The sequence below is a fragment of the Phyllobates terribilis genome, unplaced genomic scaffold (genome assembly GCF_046119375.1).
Source record: "Phyllobates terribilis strain yellow unplaced genomic scaffold, ASM4611937v1 Scaffold_187__1_contigs__length_3656778, whole genome shotgun sequence".
NCBI lineage: Eukaryota > Metazoa > Chordata > Amphibia > Anura > Dendrobatidae > Phyllobates > Phyllobates terribilis.
The window spans coordinates 1,962,538-1,978,836 of record NW_027362947.1 but is presented as its reverse complement, the minus strand read 5'-3'; the positions used below and the strand labels follow the sequence as shown (position 1 = coordinate 1,978,836).

The following is a 16,299-nucleotide window of genomic DNA, read 5'->3' as shown; positions in this document are numbered from 1 at the left end:
CCGAAAAGTGCAGGCATGTAAGGGATCTAGAGGTTGACAACATGTCTTCTTAACGGGAGTCCAGGAGCTCATCTCCACAAATGGACTTTTCAGGATCCTTGGGTGGCTCCGTAGTTTGAAACCAATTCTGGTTATCGCTTCTCGGCCTTTTGGCTAAGATCAAGTGCTTTATTGCAGGAGATTGTGGTTGAAGGGCACTCGGGTACCCCTCTCCTTGGCCTGGCAGGATCGTCCACTTTGGTGGACTTAACCTGCTTGCTGCTATTAGGGAGAGGGCTTAGTCCCAGGGTAACGAGTTGCGATCCCCCAGCTTCCAGGTGTTTTTCGCTGCAAAAACACTGGGAGCGCAGATTGCAAGCGGCTGCAATTTGCAACCTTGTTGCGTTTTTCCATGGAGGTTGACCCTAACCTCGTGCCTCTTTATGCAAGGCTAAAAAACTCTATCCGAGTTCACTTCACGGCGGGTGGCTCGGATATGAGGAAATTAGGGTATGTAGTCCAGGACGTGCTCAGGAACCTTCTTGGCGTACAAAGGAATGAAATTCTCTCCATCCAGGATTATCCCAGAAGAGGTGACTATGACATCACATTCACCGGAGAAGGTATTTTTAGAGATGTACTAGAAAAGTTAAAAAAAGTTGAAAATAGTCCTGTTTTGAAAGGGATACAAATTGTTGAGCACGTCCTGGATGAGGTAAGACTGGTTATTGTAAAAATATTTTCGCCCTTTGTTTCTGCTCCAGAAGTAATGTCATTTCTAGCAATTTATTTTAAAAGTGTTAAATGTATTGGGAAGATATTAAACGAATATAACATATGGACATCTAAGTGGAAATTCCTTGTGAAGTGTACAAGAGATCCAAATACACCAGGTGGTATACGGCTCCCCCCTGCCCGTTTCAAAATTGGGCAAACAAATGGGGATTTCTTCTTTTCTGGGATGCCAGTATATTGCAGAAATTGTGGGCGCTATGGTCATTCAAAAGAAAACTGTCATGTATCATGTAGAAATTGTGCTAGTGAAGAACATGAGACAAAAGAATGCCCTAAGGAAAAGAAATGCAGTTTTTGCCAGACTCCAGGTCACTTTTATTTTTCTTGCCCTCACAGATTTCGGGAAGATGAGCAAAAGGGGAAGTCCAAGACGTCCGACCAAGGACCAAAAGATCAGACCACCCCTCAGGAGGAGGAACAACAACCTGGAGCCTCTGGAGACAATAAGTGAAGTGTCTCCAGAGTCTATGACAGGTAAAATACCAAATCCCAAAACCTGGCTGCAGGACCTGCGGGAGTCCAAAAGGAGGGCTGAGAAGGAGCAGAAGGGCACTACTGGTAAGGTCAAAAGGGACCGGCAAAAGGCCGACACAGAAGCCCATGCCCAGTCTGGGTCTCCTAGTGCTGAGGGCGCTGAGTGGATAAAGGTGGGTCCTAAGAAAAAGAAAAAGGGTGGTTCGGAGGAGGCAGCAGGAGGTGAACAGATGGACACTTCTCCAGAAGGGGACGTGGACGCTGGACCCTCAGGGGTTTCGGTCTCCGCTGCTACAGGTGGGGACCGGGATCTTGCTGCCTCTGAAGAGTCAGAGGCTCTGCCTTGTGCGCAACCTCCTCCTATAGGACGACCTTCTACAGGTCAAACAGGGGCGGCGGAACCCCTCGGGGACCCACCTGATGAGGAACTGCATGGCCAGCCAATGGAGACCCAGCGGGTTCTGCCAGCCAGCCCTCCGAGCTATGCCAGTGTAGCGTTGGGTTTATATAAATGTGGTAATCTTTCCTCCTCCACGGAGACTCTCGTGACGATACTATCAGATGAGGAGGGAGGCGCAAGCCCAGTGGTCTGATCAGGTTCATCGGACAGGTAAATCCGTTGCTCTTAGTTACCTAAGTAAAATTTCTACATTTTCTAATGATGGCTGAACTCAAAGGTATTTCCCTCAACGTGAGAGGCATAAAATCTAACACGAGAAGATCTGCTCTTTTTAATTTTTTTACGTGTTTTACTGCATCTGTATTTTTTCTGCAAGAATGTAATATCCCACATGAAATGTCATATCAAAAATATAAAGATGAGTGGAAGTGTGGGCCATCTGTCTGGTCCGGATCGAATGCTGCAGGATCAGCGGGTGTAGCCATACTTTTTAAAGGGAACGTTTTAATTGATTTTATTCAGGAAATTTTACCAGGTCGTATTTTATTAGTGAAAGCTTTTATTGATGGTATTAGATGGCAGTTTTTAAATTTTTATGGATCCCCAGAGAAAAATGAAAGAGCCGAAATGCTTGATCTTTTACCATTATTTATTAATAACTCTGAACCTTTTATCTTAGCAGGGGATTTTAATTGTGTTTTAAAAGGTGAAAACCGGCGCTCCAGCTCTGTAAGCAGGAACTACGATAAAACCTCAGGTATGCTACATGATATAGTCAAAGATGCTAAATTGATAGACATATATAAAGAGTGTCATAGTGACAGCACAGAGGACGCCGGTTTCACTTGGAGCAATGCTAATTGTAGCTCTAGGATTGATTTTATTTTTGGTTCAGATAAAACAATACCTGCCAAATGTGAAGTTTTAACTAATATATTTTCAGACCATAAACTTTTATCCTTTACCATAAAAGTAAATGACAACAAAAAATGTGGTAAGAAAAGCTGGAAAATGAACGTATCCCTTTTAACCGACCCGCAGATTTTATCAGATTTTATTGAGTTTTATAGGAAATGTAGAAAAGGGAAAAAAACAAATGAGACTATGAGTGTATGGTGGGATAGAATGAAAGTAAAAATAAAAGACTTTTTTATTAAAAAGAGTATATGTAGAGCCAAAGAAAAATATGAAGAATATAGAATTTTAAATACCCGCCTACAAACATTATTTAAGCTCAGAGACAATGGGATAGATGTACAAGTTGATATTTCAAACTTAAAAGAAGAGATTTCAAAATGGCTAGAACAAAAAGGAAAAGAGATAATTTTTCGTTCTAGAGTACAACATATAGAAGAAAATGAAAAGTGTTCCAGATATTTTTTTAGGAAAAATAAAAAAGAAAAAGTGATAATTGACCATATAGATGGTGAGAATAATATAAAAAATATGCTGGGTAAAGTTGAGGGGTTTTTTTCTAATCTTTTTAATGGAAAAAATATAGATAATAAATTAATGGATGATTCGCTGCAAGGACTAACAGCTGTTTTAGATCCCGCATCCCAAGAGTTTTTATCCCAAGTTTTAACGGAACAAGAAGTGTTAAAAACTATTAAAAGTTTTAAAACTGGAAAGGTCCCTGGTCCTGATGGCATCCCAATAGAATTTTATGTATGTTTTTATGATATTTTAAAAGATGATTTGTTTTATTTGTTTACTGAGGTTTTTAATAATAAGGTTTTATTAAATTCCTGGAAGAAAGGTGAAGTCTCCCTCCTATACAAAAAAGGCGATAAATCAAAATTAGAAAACTGGAGACCAATAACACTTTTAAATTGTGACTATAAAATAATGGCTAAAATTTGTGCAAATCGTCTAAAAGAAGTCATCAGCAAAGTTATTCATTCTAATCAAGTGTGTGGGGTGCCGGGGCGCAGTATATGGGACAATCTGAATTTAGTGAAAGACTGTATTGAGGATGTGAAAGACAGAAAGGGGAAAATGGCGATTTTATCTATTGATTTTGAAAAAGCATTTGACCGTGTCTCACACTTTTATCTTTTAAAGTTTTAGAGAAAATGGGCATACCAGAAGGGTTTTTACTATCGCTTAAAGCATTTTACAAGGATTGTACAAGTAAGATTTTAGTGAATGGTTTTAAGACACAAGAGGTATTTTTACGGTCAGGGGTGAAACAGGGATGCCCTCTGTCCCCCCTACTGTTTATCTGTGCACTGGAACCAATGTTATGTGCAATACGCCAAAATAAACAGATATGCGGTGTCCCTCTGCCTGGAAGCGGTGGTTTGGAGGCCAAGGTTGTAGGCTACATGGATGACGTGGCGGTCTTGTGTACAGATGCACCATCACTTACGGCCACTCTCCATCAAGTGCAATCCTTTTGCCTAGCTTCTGGTTTTAAAATCAATTTTAATAAGTGTAACATTTTAAGTGTTGGGGGGATGATTTTACGTGATGTACCAATTAATGTCTCCGAATCCATTTCCATTTTAGGTATATCATTCGCTGAAAATAATGATGGTTATAATAGTTGGGAAACAGTTATACAGAAAGTAAATACGAAAATATGTATGTGGAACATGAGGAGACTTACAATGGAGGGTAAAGTATTGGTTTTAAAGATGGTGATTTTACCTCTTTTATTGTATCTTAGCATGGTTTTCCCCCCGCCTGTTAATGCTTTAAAAAAGATAACCAAAACCTGTTTTACCTTCTTTTGGAACTCAAAAATGGAAAAGCTGAAAAGAGAAATCGTGATGAAATCAAAAGTAAAAGGTGGTAAAGATTTTCCAGATTTTAATAGGTTTCTTTTAATCCATCTGTTCGTTTACTGTTTTAATGCCCTTTTTAAGAATCACTATTGGTCCTTTTTTATGCGTTTTAATACAGGATTTTTTATGAGAAAGTTTGGATGGTATGAAGTTAATATATCTGTGCCCCATGCTTTTAATTTGTCGACGCATTATGAGATTTTAAGGAAAATAGTGTCCGATTTTAATTTAGGGACTAAGAAAATAGAGGAATTAAGAAATAGTAAGAAACTAATTAAAGAAATACGTAAAAGTGAGGAAATATGTAATGTTGACAGATATGATGATGACAAATCTATGTCTATCTGGAAAATGATTAACGTTTTTTATCTTTTTAATGAACAGAGAGATCTGGCTTGGAGTTGCATGCACCGCTGTCTTCCTTGCCGGGCATTCCAATAAAGAAGAGGATTTGTGAGGTCTGCCATCTGCCCAAGAACCGGATGCCAAGACGAAGAAACGGTGGAACATCTATTATGGACATGTAATTTTGCAAAGGATTTCTGGAGAAGACTGCTCCCCCTACTGGAAAGGGTGGCAGACCTCAAGGACTTTACATATAAAACTGTGCTATACGGACTTATGGAATGCCCCACAATGGACCAGTACACAATGGCTTGGAAGACAGTGAACTGCGCCAAGTCATCTCTCTGGAAAGCGCGCAACATTGCTATTTTTAAACAAGATGTTTTATCAGTGAATGATGTTTTAAGTTTATGTTTATGTGAAATGTATACTTATTATTTAATTGACAAAAAGAAGAATGTACATATTTCCAAAAAATGGCTTGTTGACCAATGGAACCTAATTATTTAAAATCTTTGTATTTTTTTGTTTTGTAAATTTCATTTGTCTTTTAACGTTTGGTATTTGTGTAATTATGCTTGTAATTTGTTAAAGTTTTAATAAACGGTTTTATCCCTCTGCAGGGGATAGCCAAATTAAAAAATCTGTTCTTATCAGTTTAACATCTGATACGTCCCCTATCTGGGGACCATATATTAAATGGATTTTTAGAACAGGGAGATGGAAAAAGAGCTTGCTCTGTCCACTCCACGCATTGACCTGGTATTGCAGTATCTCCAGGACCGGTGCACCCCTTCTTTAATGCAGTTTCTAAAATCAGAAACAATTGAATTCAATGTTTTTTGTTCATTTTGCTTGTTTGTCGGATTTTGGGATGGACTCTTTGGCTTTGCTTTTCTTCTCCTCATTGGATTTTTCATGTTCAAAGTTGCAGAAGCCAGATTACAAGCTCATTTTGGTTCAACTTCAGCAACTGTGCATTGCATTGCCATGTAATGTGATGCAATGCTATCTTTCTAGCTCTCCCTTTTTACTTCCTTTTGGATAAACAGACATATTAGGCAAGCATTTTGGAGCTTTCACCTAAATAACTACAGGTGGTGAGATAAGCTGCACAATATAATTGACCTTTCAGTATATTGTTGCACACACACCATCTATTTAGCAAATGCCCTTGTTATCAACAGCAGCCTTTTAAACTCACCTGAGCTAACAGGTATGTGCGCTGGTTACTCTGCTGCGCTTAAAATTTCTTTTTTGGTTTGCTACAATGCCTTTTCTGAAACGTTGTCTCCTTCTGCTGGAACACTGACTTCTTTCATTTAATGCCTGCAGACTATAAAAGAGAACCCAACCCAAAAAGTTTGGTTGATTAGTCTGTGGCATTCTGTTAAACTGTTGCTTATGGCGGTCTCTGTGAGCTTCTCAGCGACATTCAGCCAGCCAGGTATCCTGAATGCAGTAGATGGAAAGTGGCAATGGAACGCTGGCTGCGCGTGTCATAATAGGCTCTGAGCCTTTATATACCTGTGCACAGCAGCAGCCACCTTCAGTCTGCTGCTGGACAGCCAGCAGCAGCAGCAGCAGGAGAGGTATGTAATCAGGAGCCCTCCTGCTAAGGGTAGACAGCTGCTCGTTCCACCCCACCCCCCGCCTTAATTGGTTCTCCTCCCTTCCAACGGTGTTGAGGCGGGTGGGAACAGCAGGGGGTGAAGGTGCTGTGTTTAAAGAGGTGGAGTTATGCAGATCTAAAACGCGTGGATTGCAGCAGCAGCAAGCCGAAAAGTGCAGGCATGTAAGGGATCTAGAGGTTGACAACATGTCTTCTTAATGGGAGTCCAGGAGCTCATCTCCACAAATGGACTTTTCAGGATCCTTGGGTGGCTCCGTAGTTTGAAACCAATTCTGGTTATCGCTTCTCGGCCTTTTGGCTAAGATCAAGTGTAGTATCTGTTCTTATCAGTTTAATATCTGATACGTCCCCTATCTGGGGACCATATATTAAATGGATTTTTAGAACAGGGAGATGGAAAAAGAGCTTGCTCTGTCCACTCCACGCATTGACCTGGTATTGCAGTATCTCCAGGACCGGTGCACCCCTTCTTTAATGCAGTTTCTAAAATCAGAAAGAATTGAATTCAATGTTTTTTGTTCATTTTGCTTGTTTGTCGGATTTTGGGATGGACTCTTTGGCTTTGCTTTTCTTCTCCTCATTGGATTTTTCATGTTCAAAGTTGCAGAAGCCAGATTACAAGCTCATTTTGGTTCAACTTCAGCAACTGTGCATTGCATTGCCATGTAATGTGATGCAATGCTATCTTTCTAGCTCTCCCTTTTTACTTCCTTTTGGATAAACAGACATATTAGGCAAGCATTTTGGAGCTTTCACCTAAATAACTACAGGTGGTGAGATAAGCTGCACAATATAATTGACCTTTCAGTATATTGTTGCACACACACCATCTATTTAGCAAATGCCCTTGTTATCAACAGCAGCCTTTTAAACTCACCTGAGCTAACAGGTATGTGCGCTGGTTACTCTGCTGCGCTTAAAATTTCTTTTTTGGTTTGCTACAATGCCTTTTCTGAAACGTTGTCTCCTTCTGCTGGAACACTGACTTCTTTCATTTAATGCCTGCAGACTATAAAAGAGAACCCAACCCAAAAAGTTTGGTTGATTAGTCTGTGGCATTCTGTTAAACTGTTGCTTATGGCGGTCTCTGTGAGCTTCTCAGCGACATTCAGCCAGCCAGGTATCCTGCCTGCAGTAGATGGAATGTGGCAATGGAACGCTGGCTGCGCGTGTCATAATAGGCTCTGAGCCTTTATATACCTGTGCACAGCAGCAGCCACCTTCAGTCTGCTGCTGGACAGCCAGCAGCAGCAGCAGCAGGAGAGGTATGTAATCAGGAGCCCTCCTGCTAAGGGTAGACAGCTGCTCGTTCCACCCCACCCCCCGCCTTAATTGGTTCTCCTCCCTTCCAACGGTGTTGAGGCGGGTGGGAACAGCAGGGGGTGAAGGTGCTGTGTTTAAAGAGGTGGAGTTATGCAGATCTAAAACGCGTGGATTGCAGCAGCAGCAAGCCGAAAAGTGCAGGCATGTAAGGGATCTAGAGGTTGACAACATGTCTTCTTAACGGGAGTCCAGGAGCTCATCTCCACAAATGGACTTTTCAGGATCCTTGGGTGGCTCCGTAGTTTGAAACCAATTCTGGTTATCGCTTCTCGGCCTTTTGGCTAAGATCAAGTGTAGTATCTGTTCTTATCAGTTTAATATCTGATACGTCCCCTATCTGGGGACCATATATTAAATGGATTTTTAGAACAGGGAGATGGAAAAAGAGCTTGCTCTGTCCACTCCACGCATTGACCTGGTATTGCAGTATCTCCAGGACCGGTGCACCCCTTCTTTAATGCAGTTTCTAAAATCAGAAAGAATTGAATTCAATGTTTTTTGTTCATTTTGCTTGTTTGTCGGATTTTGGGATGGACTCTTTGGCTTTGCTTTTCTTCTCCTCATTGGATTTTTCATGTTCAAAGTTGCAGAAGCCAGATTACAAGCTCATTTTGGTTCAACTTCAGCAACTGTGCATTGCATTGCCATGTAATGTGATGCAATGCTATCTTTCTAGCTCTCCCTTTTTACTTCCTTTTGGATAAACAGACATATTAGGCAAGCATTTTGGAGCTTTCACCTAAATAACTACAGGTGGTGAGATAAGCTGCACAATATAATTGACCTTTCAGTATATTGTTGCACACACACCATCTATTTAGCAAATGCCCTTGTTATCAACAGCAGCCTTTTAAACTCACCTGAGCTAACAGGTATGTGCGCTGGTTACTCTGCTGCGCTTAAAATTTCTTTTTTGGTTTGCTACAATGCCTTTTCTGAAACGTTGTCTCCTTCTGCTGGAACACTGACTTCTTTCATTTAATGCCTGCAGACTATAAAAGAGAACCCAACCCAAAAAGTTTGGTTGATTAGTCTGTGGCATTCTGTTAAACTGTTGCTTATGGCGGTCTCTGTGAGCTTCTCAGCGACATTCAGCCAGCCAGGTATCCTGCCTGCAGTAGATGGAATGTGGCAATGGAACGCTGGCTGCGCGTGTCATAATAGGCTCTGAGCCTTTATATACCTGTGCACAGCAGCAGCCACCTTCAGTCTGCTGCTGGACAGCCAGCAGCAGCAGCAGCAGGAGAGGTATGTAATCAGGAGCCCTCCTGCTAAGGGTAGACAGCTGCTCGTTCCACCCCACCCCCCGCCTTAATTGGTTCTCCTCCCTTCCAACGGTGTTGAGGCGGGTGGGAACAGCAGGGGGTGAAGGTGCTGTGTTTAAAGAGGTAGAGTTATGCAGATCTAAAACGCGTGGATTGCAGCAGCAGCAAGCCGAAAAGTGCAGGCATGTAAGGGATCTAGAGGTTGACAACATGTCTTCTTAACGGGAGTCCAGGAGCTCATCTCCACAAATGGACTTTTCAGGATCCTTGGGTGGCTCCGTAGTTTGAAACCAATTCTGGTTATCGCTTCTTGGCCTTTTGGCTAAGATCAAGTGTAGTATCTGTTCTTATCAGTTTAATATCTGATACGTCCCCTATCTGGGGACCATACATTAAATGGATTTTTAGAACAGGGAGATGGAAAAAGAGCTTGCTCTGTCCACTCCACGCATTGACCTGGTATTGCAGTATCTCCAGGACCGGTGCACCCCTTCTTTAATGCAGTTTCTAAAATCAGAAAGAATTGAATTCAATGTTTTTTGTTCATTTTGCTTGTTTGTCGGATTTTGGGATGGACTCTTTGGCTTTGTTTTTCTTCTCCTCATTGGATTTTTCATGTTCAAAGTTGCAGAAGCCAGATTACAAGCTCATTTTGGTTCAACTTCAGCAACTGTGCATTGCATTGCCATGTAATGTGATGCAATGCTATCTTTCTAGCTCTCCCTTTTTACTTCCTTTTGGATAAACAGACATATTAGGCAAGCATTTTGGAGCTTTCACCTAAATAACTACAGGTGGTGAGATAAGCTGCACAATATAATTGACCTTTCAGTATATTGTTGCACACACACCATCTATTTAGCAAATGCCCTTGTTATCAACAGCAGCCTTTTAAACTCACCTGAGCTAACAGGTATGTGCGCTGGTTACTCTGCTGCGCTTAAAATTTCTTTTTTGGTTTGCTACAATGCCTTTTCTGAAACGTTGTCTCCTTCTGCTGGAACACTGACTTCTTTCATTTAATGCCTGCAGACTATAAAAGAGAACCCAACCCAAAAAGTTTGGTTGATTAGTCTGTGGCATTCTGTTAAACTGTTGCTTATGGCGGTCTCTGTGAGCTTCTCAGCGACATTCAGCCAGCCAGGTATCCTGCCTGCAGTAGATGGAATGTGGCAATGGAACGCTGGCTGCGCGTGTCATAATAGGCTCTGAGCCTTTATATACCTGTGCACAGCAGCAGCCACCTTCAGTCTGCTGCTGGACAGCCAGCAGCAGCAGCAGCAGGAGAGGTATGTAATCAGGAGCCCTCCTGCTAAGGGTAGACAGCTGCTCGTTCCACCCCACCCCCCGCCTTAATTGGTTCTCCTCCCTTCCAACGGTGTTGAGGCGGGTGGGAACAGCAGGGGGTGAAGGTGCTGTGTTTAAAGAGGTGGAGTTATGCAGATCTAAAACGCGTGGATTGCAGCAGCAGCAAGCCGAAAAGTGCAGGCATGTAAGGGATCTAGAGGTTGACAACATGTCTTCTTAACGGGAGTCCAGGAGCTCATCTCCACAAATGGACTTTTCAGGATCCTTGGGTGGCTCCGTAGTTTGAAACCAATTCTGGTTATCGCTTCTCGGCCTTTTGGCTAAGATCAAGTGTAGTATCTGTTCTTATCAGTTTAATATCTGATACGTCCCCTATCTGGGGACCATATATTAAATGGATTTTTAGAACAGGGAGATGGAAAAAGAGCTTGCTCTGTCCACTCCACGCATTGACCTGGTATTGCAGTATCTCCAGGACCGGTGCACCCCTTCTTTAATGCAGTTTCTAAAATCAGAAAGAATTGAATTCAATGTTTTTTGTTCATTTTGCTTGTTTGTCGGATTTTGGGATGGACTCTTTGGCTTTGCTTTTCTTCTCCTCATTGGATTTTTCATGTTCAAAGTTGCAGAAGCCAGATTACAAGCTCATTTTGGTTCAACTTCAGCAACTGTGCATTGCATTGCCATGTAATGTGATGCAATGCTATCTTTCTAGCTCTCCCTTTTTACTTCCTTTTGGATAAACAGACATATTAGGCAAGCATTTTGGAGCTTTCACCTAAATAACTACAGGTGGTGAGATAAGCTGCACAATATAATTGACCTTTCAGTATATTGTTGCACACACACCATCTATTTAGCAAATGCCCTTGTTATCAACAGCAGCCTTTTAAACTCACCTGAGCTAACAGGTATGTGCGCTGGTTACTCTGCTGCGCTTAAAATTTCTTTTTTGGTTTGCTACAATGCCTTTTCTGAAACGTTGTCTCCTTCTGCTGGAACACTGACTTCTTTCATTTAATGCCTGCAGACTATAAAAGAGAACCCAACCCAAAAAGTTTGGTTGATTAGTCTGTGGCATTCTGTTAAACTGTTGCTTATGGCTGTCTCTGTGAGCTTCTCAGCGACATTCAGCCAGCCAGGTATCCTGCCTGCAGTAGATGGAATGTGGCATTGGAACGCTGGCTGCGCGTGTCATAATAGGCTCTGAGCCTTTATATACCTGTGCACAGCAGCAGCCACCTTCAGTCTGCTGCTGGACAGCCAGCAGCAGCAGCAGCAGGAGAGGTATGTAATCAGGAGCCCTCCTGCTAAGGGTAGACAGCTGCTCGTTCCACCCCACCCCCCGCCTTAATTGGTTCTCCTCCCTTCCAACGGTGTTGAGGCGGGTGGGAACAGCAGGGGGTGAAGGTGCTGTGTTTAAAGAGGTGGAGTTATGCAGATCTAAAACGCGTGGATTGCAGCAGCAGCAAGCCGAAAAGTGCAGGCATGTAAGGGATCTAGAGGTTGACAACATGTCTTCTTAACGGGAGTCCAGGAGCTCATCTCCACAAATGGACTTTTCAGGATCCTTGGGTGGCTCCGTAGTTTGAAACCAATTCTGGTTATCGCTTCTCGGCCTTTTGGCTAAGATCAAGTGTAGTATCTTTTGAAAAGGCAGTTTTGTCCTTGGGCTGCCCTAGTAAATTGATGCATATTACACACTGGTTTGGTGCACTTGTTAGTACGCCAGGTGGCTCATAGAGTTATCTGATGGAAAACATGGCCCTCCAGGATCGAAGTCACTAGGCTGGGTAAGTGTGAGGGCTTTGGAGCAATGTGCCCCAGGAGTAGGCGCCCTGGTGGGAGTCCAAGCTTACTGTGACTGGGAACCCCAGAAAGACTTGGCTTCGTAGCACGCCGCACCTTTGCCAATCATACTTTCTGAGCAACCCCCCCTATTCCTGGCCTCCGGGCTAGGAAGGGGTATTTTTATAAACCCGGTCGGAGGTCCGGTCAGCTTTGGGCTGAGAAACCAACACAGGCTCCAGCTCCACTAGGGTGGCAGCCTAGATGGAAGCTGGGAGCACGAAAACGGCTCTTCTCCGGCTTCGGCTAGGGAGAGCATCGGAGATCCCTGACCCTCGCTGTGGCCTTCTGGCTCGGAGGGATGGGGATGGTTTATTGGGGACCCTCTCCTCCGGGAAGGGTCCACATGAATCCTCGCCTCGTGCGCTGTTTTGGTGTGACTTCGGTCACATTTTTCAGTGCCTTGGATGCAGCTTCAATCAAAAAAATCTGTTCTTATCAGTTTAATATCTGATACGTCCCCTATCTGGGGACCATATATTAAATGGATTTTTAGAACAGGGAGATGGAAAAAGAGCTTGCTCTGTCCACTCCACGCATTGACCTGGTATTGCAGTATCTCCAGGACCGGTGCACCCCTTCTTTAATGCAGTTTCTAAAATCAGAAAGAATTGAATTCAATGTTTTTTGTTCATTTTGCTTGTTTGTCGGATTTTGGGATGGACTCTTTGGCTTTGCTTTTCTTCTCCTCATTGGATTTTTCATGTTCAAAGTTGCAGAAGCCAGATTACAAGCTCATTTTGGTTCAACTTCAGCAACTGTGCATTGCATTGCCATGTAATGTGATGCAATGCTATCTTTCTAGCTCTCCCTTTTTACTTCCTTTTGGATAAACAGACATATTAGGCAAGCATTTTGGAGCTTTCACCTAAATAACTACAGGTGGTGAGATAAGCTGCACAATATAATTGACCTTTCAGTATATTGTTGCACACACACCATCTATTTAGCAAATGCCCTTGTTATCAACAGCAGCCTTTTAAACTCACCTGAGCTAACAGGTATGTGCGCTGGTTACTCTGCTGCGCTTAAAATTTCTTTTTTGGTTTGCTACAATGCCTTTTCTGAAACGTTGTCTCCTTCTGCTGGAACACTGACTTCTTTCATTTAATGCCTGCAGACTATAAAAGAGAACCCAACCCAAAAAGTTTGGTTGATTAGTCTGTGGCATTCTGTTAAACTGTTGCTTATGGCGGTCTCTGTGAGCTTCTCAGCGACATTCAGCCAGCCAGGTATCCTGCCTGCAGTAGATGGAATGTGGCATTGGAACGCTGGCTGCGCGTGTCATAATAGGCTCTGAGCCTTTATATACCTGTGCACAGCAGCAGCCACCTTCAGTCTGCTGCTGGACAGCCAGCAGCAGCAGCAGCAGGAGAGGTATGTAATCAGGAGCCCTCCTGCTAAGGGTAGACAGCTGCTCGTTCCACCCCACCCCCCGCCTTAATTGGTTCTCCTCCCTTCCAACGGTGTTGAGGCGGGTGGGAACAGCAGGGGGTGAAGGTGCTGTGTTTAAAGAGGTGGAGTTATGCAGATCTAAAACGCGTGGATTGCAGCAGCAGCAAGCCGAAAAGTGCAGGCATGTAAGGGATCTAGAGGTTGACAACATGTCTTCTTAACGGGAGTCCAGGAGCTCATCTCCACAAATGGACTTTTCAGGATCCTTGGGTGGCTCCGTAGTTTGAAACCAATTCTGGTTATCGCTTCTCGGCCTTTTGGCTCAGATCAAGTGTCTGGACATCAGGTTCCTTGAGTGCTAGCCCTCGGCCTTCCAGCATCGCCACTCCGGTGGCTTAAGCTGGATGCTGCTATAGGGGGAGAGTGAGGAGGAAACGGGAAGGCGATTTCCGTGGCTGACTATGGGAGTCAAGCTGAAATTTGCTGGGACCGGGGACCCCCGGGTCAAGAATGGATTTCGCATTGAGATTTCCGAGGAGAAGAAGGGACATTTTTCCATGTCCTACCTGGTGAATGCCATCTTCTATGAAGCATTGAAGATTAAGAAGTCGGACATTCTTTGCCTGCAGGAATTTAGAAGTCATGGAAGGTATGTGCTGGTTCTTTCTACTATGGCTGCTTGCCAAAATCTTTATAGAACCTTGAAAGGCCATACTGAGAACTCCCTCCTAGATGGACTCACTTTTACTGTCCTCTATTCAAAGGGGGATGTTCCTGTTGTTGTGTTTATGCACAATCCCTTTATCCCCCAGGAGGACATTACTGTATTCTTGAGGAGGCATTGTACTTATGTGCATTTTTCCCACAAGATCTCGAATGAAGAAGGCTTGTGGACTGGCAAATACAAGTACTTTGTTCGTTTTGCTACAGACCCCGAGGGGCCAGGGGGCATACATTATCCTCCTATGAGTTTCTCTATTGGGAGAGACACTGGTTTCTTGTACTTTCCTGATGCTCCTTTTTTCTGCAGAAGATGTAACAAGTATGGTCATGTCCAGGAGTCCTGCAGGTATCCGCCAACCTGCAGGAGGTGTAACACGTCTGGTCATATGGCGAAAGACTGCAAGAACCAGGTAAAGTGTGATGCTTGTGGTGAGGAGGGGCATGTTCTTAGGCAGTGTCAAGCTGGAACCACTCCTAAGTCTTTTGCTCAAGTGGTCGCGGAGGGGCCTGCTGTTCCTTCGACTTCTACTAGGGTTCCACAAGGTCCCCTTCCGGATGTCGGGGAGGCAACTGCTCCCCAAGAGGAAGAGGATGGCACTCAGATGGACGACATATTTGAAGATGCCCAGCTTCAGCCTCCTGCGTCAGGAGGCTTTGACATGGTGATTCCAGAGGTGATGTCACCTTTCCCTCCCCAGTTTGGTGTCCGTGGTGAGGGGGAAATGGACTTGTCCAATTCTCCTGTCATATCTTGGTGCAATACTGCTTCAGAGGAGATCGGGGGCGGTGGCCAAGGGGACTTGTCTGCTGTCCGTTTCTCTGATGAGGAGGATCCTGATGTGGTCAAGAAGAAGCCAAGGACTGAGTGTTCATCCATTGCTGCCATGTGTGATAGCCCGGTGGACTCTCGTGCTTACCCGTCAGATGTATTTTCTCCTGACATTGTTACATTTGGCATTCAGCCAGATGGTAATAGCTTTGCTTTGCTTAATGAAGGTTGAGTTGATGTTTTCTTTCTTTTTTTTTCAGGTTATGTGTGATCCCCTTTAGTTATGCCGCATCATTCTGGATGGGACATTGTGTCCCTTAATGTTAGGCAAATTAGATCTGTTACCCGAAGAACAACAGTTCTGGATTATCTAAAGGGTTTGAGTGCAGATGTCTATTGTCTACAAGAGTGTGGGATTACTGAATCTCCAGGAGATAAGGACTGGCCTTATGGCCAGTATGTTTGGTCGGGGTCCAGCTTTAACAAAAATGATGGTGTGGGGATTTTAGTTGGTAATAAGAATATTACTATTGATAGTTACACGGTTGTGGAGGTGGGTCGCTGCATTATTGTTTTTTTGAGTTATAGGGGGTGGAAGGTTAGAATGATTAATTTATATTGTCCTACTAAAAAAGAGGAGTGGCTTGCTCTTCTTGAGAAATTGAGTTTTTTTCTTCCTGGAAAAATTCCTACAGTTTTTGTTGGTGACTGTAATTGTGTCACAGAAGGTAATGTGGACATTACGGGAAAAAAGTTATCTCAACTTATTTCTGATTTTTCTTTCTTAGACGCTGCAATACTTGAGTATGGCATTCCACCACCGCCTACATATTATGCTGACCGTGGTAATATTTCATCGAGGATAGATAGGATGTTATTTTCCAAAAATATGGTTTGTTCAAGTTATGTTCAACATAAGGTACCTTTTTCTGATCATGAGTGTTTGCGTGGAGTTTTTAGTGCGAATGGGGACATGGTGTTTGGGGGTGGGGTTTGGAAATTGAATACGAGGTTGTTGGAGGATGAGGAGGTGATGAGTGAGTTGGAGAAAAGGTATGCAAGTTGGAGGTGGCGTAAGCGTGATTTTGGTAGTGTGCTTGAATGGTGGGATTGGGTGAAATTACAGTTAAAAACTTTCTTTAAAAAATGGGGCTACAAAAAAGCTGCCAGATATCGTAATAGATTTAATGACTTAAGTAGACGGATTGATTGGTTGCGTGGGTGTGTTAGGAAAGGAATGGATATGTCTGATC

At 43.3% G+C, this 16,299-nt stretch overlaps 6 non-coding genes and 1 pseudogene across 6 annotated transcripts; all 7 read left to right on the top strand.

Moving 5' to 3' along the window:
* Positions 1 to 5,393: 5,393 nt before the first annotated feature.
* On the top strand, positions 5,394 to 5,578 carry LOC141213146 (U2 spliceosomal RNA). Its single transcript, XR_012282721.1, has one exon. It is a non-coding gene; the product is annotated as a U2 spliceosomal RNA (small nuclear RNA).
* Positions 5,579 to 6,693: 1,115 nt separating this feature from the next.
* On the top strand, positions 6,694 to 6,884 carry LOC141212966 (U2 spliceosomal RNA). Its single transcript, XR_012282547.1, has one exon. It is a non-coding gene; the product is annotated as a U2 spliceosomal RNA (small nuclear RNA).
* A 1,115-nt stretch (positions 6,885 to 7,999) lies between these two features.
* LOC141212955 (U2 spliceosomal RNA) lies at positions 8,000 to 8,190 on the top strand. Its single transcript, XR_012282536.1, has one exon. It is a non-coding gene; the product is annotated as a U2 spliceosomal RNA (small nuclear RNA).
* Positions 8,191 to 9,305: 1,115 nt separating this feature from the next.
* LOC141213090 (U2 spliceosomal RNA) lies at positions 9,306 to 9,496 on the top strand. The gene has a single exon (XR_012282668.1). It is a non-coding gene; the product is annotated as a U2 spliceosomal RNA (small nuclear RNA).
* A 1,115-nt stretch (positions 9,497 to 10,611) lies between these two features.
* LOC141212943 (U2 spliceosomal RNA) lies at positions 10,612 to 10,802 on the top strand. The gene has a single exon (XR_012282524.1). It is a non-coding gene; the product is annotated as a U2 spliceosomal RNA (small nuclear RNA).
* Positions 10,803 to 11,917: 1,115 nt separating this feature from the next.
* LOC141213225 (U2 spliceosomal RNA) lies at positions 11,918 to 12,033 on the top strand (annotated as a pseudogene).
* A 524-nt stretch (positions 12,034 to 12,557) lies between these two features.
* On the top strand, positions 12,558 to 12,740 carry LOC141213139 (U2 spliceosomal RNA). The gene has a single exon (XR_012282715.1). It is a non-coding gene; the product is annotated as a U2 spliceosomal RNA (small nuclear RNA).
* The last annotated feature ends 3,559 nt before the right edge of the window (positions 12,741 to 16,299 follow it).